Genomic DNA, 2524 nt, shown 5'->3' on the forward strand with positions numbered 1-2524 from the left:
CTCTGGCGCCTTCGACGGTAGCGCCCCCGACGCAGCGTCCCTGCCCTTTTTCCCGCTGCTGAGGAGGGTCGCCGCGGGCAGATACATGGCGGAAGCTAAGGGCGACATTGATGGTGACAAGACAGACCTTGGTCGCCGCCGTGCTCGGCGCGTCCAGCGTGCATCGAGGCCTGCCGCCCCGTGCCCCAAGCAACCTTGCGCAATGACCGTGAGCAGTAGGTGGTGGGGAATTGGGGGAGAGGAGCCCCGTGCCCCAGCGATCCTTAGGCAGCTGCTAGCGCAACTGCCGGCGCTTACTTGGGGAGCACCGTTGGAGATGCTCTCACCAACGCAATGGATGGAGGAAAAAAACCTAATTTAAATAGGGCTTCGAGCTGGATTGTTAACTTTTGGCTAGAGCCTGAACGCACCTGATCCTGAACCATGTCGCTGGCCGCTAGTGCTTGGCTTGGCGCTGCCCATTCTGAACCCATGCAGCGTGCTAGCCGGCCGGGGACTACTTGCTCCGGCAGCGGCGCCGTCAAAGCGTCAAGCGAGGCGTGAGATTGCCGATCCGGAAACAAAGCGACAGGCAATGAAACTGCTGCGTCCAGGGCCCGAAACTAGGCTGCAGTGCCTCCGAAAATTAGCTCACATAGCAAGTACTGCTTAGGAAACATATACGGGTTTCCTACATGTACGGGGAGTCGCGGCCGGGGACAGAAGGAGAAGGTGCGTTGAGCTGATTCTTTTCCTTCTCTTGTCCGGTTTTCTGGCGCTTGTTTGTTAGGTTTCCTCGTGACGGATCGTGTGAGAGTTGGACGCCATATAGACGCTGGTTTTTTTTTACATAGGAGACTGATCGTGTGGGAGTTTTGGACGTCTGGACGCCGGTTTTTTACGTACGAAGCTTTGAGGGGTCGATCGCTCTGGGTTTCCTACATGTACGAAGCGGTTTTTTAACGGACCATTACGTCCCTCCTATTATTGCAATATAGTAAAGATATAAACAAATATGGGAGTCTCGATTTGGTCCATCCCTCGTACAATCAGACATAGAACTTTCCTTCAATGTCGATTAATTAAAAGAAGATCGCAAACAGGCATTAAACGTCGTTATTGCTTTCCCTCAATGTCGATTAAAAGGGCCACACGGCACCAATTTCATTACGGTCAATGCTTCTCGTATCTTTACCAAATCGGAAGCCGCTTTCATTGCACATACCATCTTTTGTTTCAGCCCCATATAAACACAGGATCGTACGTGATCAGTCAAAAGCAACGTTCCCTTCCGTCCCGAGAGCTTCTCTACAAACCCCAAGTGCTCCCCATGGCTTCCATGGTCGCCACCGCCGCTGCCTCAATCTTGATTCTGGCACTCCTCCTTGTGTCCTCCGGTAAGCCGTTTTCAAATTATATTGTGGTTTTTGGTTCGTCTTACGTAAAAGTTATCTAAGTTTGACCAGGTTTATTTGGTTTCATTAGATCGGTGGTGAAACATATGTTCATAATCTATTTATAAGATCTAATACATTTTTCTAAGAACTTGGTCAAACATTGGCAAGTTTGTCTTGAGACAAACAATACATCTTTCTAGCATCCGTACCGTACATGTAAAGATGTTTACCATAAGACTAGTCATATCGTAAAGTTGTTTACCATAAGATGTTTATATATCATATAACAGCATCATAATTTCCTTATGTATACTGATTTGTAGAATCTTAATGCAAAATTATTTATAAGATATATTTAACATTTTTTAAATTCTACTTGCTATGATATAGTACCTATAATATCATGATCTCTATCATTATTAATTATAATAACAGCATGCATGTAATGCATGATATTAGCTATCATATTCTAGTTTAGCAAATTTTCTCTGATCACGCAGATGCCACTCCTACTGTCCCTAAGTGCATGACGTACCCTGCACCGGTGGTTTCCGAGTGCGTAAACCCCGATGAATGCATTAATGTGTGCACAGTCCTAGGCGGCGGCACCGGAGGATACTGCTCATCCTACAAGGCCTGCTACTGTATTAAGTGCTCAAGTCAAGAGGCTTTTTTCCTCGCACGCGCAGATCTCATACGGGTTCTCGAAGAAGTCAAGAGGCCGTGAAGCATTCTACAAAGTCAATTTCAGTTGAACATAAAAAACTTTAGCTTGAATGCATGATTGGGCGTCACTTGTTAGGAGTAGTACCAATAAGTACCAGATGATGGGCAGCCTTCGATTCGTGTGGTTAATTAGTTTCTTTGTCTTCAAAGTATGAAGACAGTAATAACTCTATTTCAAATCAGAGGGGCTTTCATCCTTGAAACTACGTTTACATCCTTCTTTTAACTTCTGCAATGGAAAAAAATATGAGAATTTTTCTCATATAAACTTAAATTTGGTGTCCGATTGAATTGATTTATCTGTATGTAAGGACTTCTTTCTAGTACCTAGCTTTGGTTTGTACTAGGTGTGCATCTCGACAGAGTTGCTATTTGGTACGTGCACGTCGGATTGTCGGAAGCACATGGCGTTTTAGGGCTGG

At 45.7% G+C, this 2524-nt stretch overlaps 1 long non-coding RNA gene across 1 annotated transcript; it reads left to right on the forward strand.

Annotated features, from left to right (window-relative positions):
• The first annotated feature begins 1268 nt into the window (after nt 1-1268).
• Nucleotides 1269-2284, forward strand: LOC127338875 (uncharacterized). The gene is made up of 2 exons (XR_007874530.2): nt 1269-1376; nt 1877-2284. It is a non-coding gene; the product is annotated as an uncharacterized lncRNA (long non-coding RNA).
• Nucleotides 2285-2524: the final 240 nt, after the last annotated feature.

The sequence above is a fragment of the Lolium perenne genome, chromosome 3, assembly GCF_019359855.2.
Source record: "Lolium perenne isolate Kyuss_39 chromosome 3, Kyuss_2.0, whole genome shotgun sequence".
Taxonomy (NCBI): domain Eukaryota; kingdom Viridiplantae; phylum Streptophyta; class Magnoliopsida; order Poales; family Poaceae; genus Lolium; species Lolium perenne.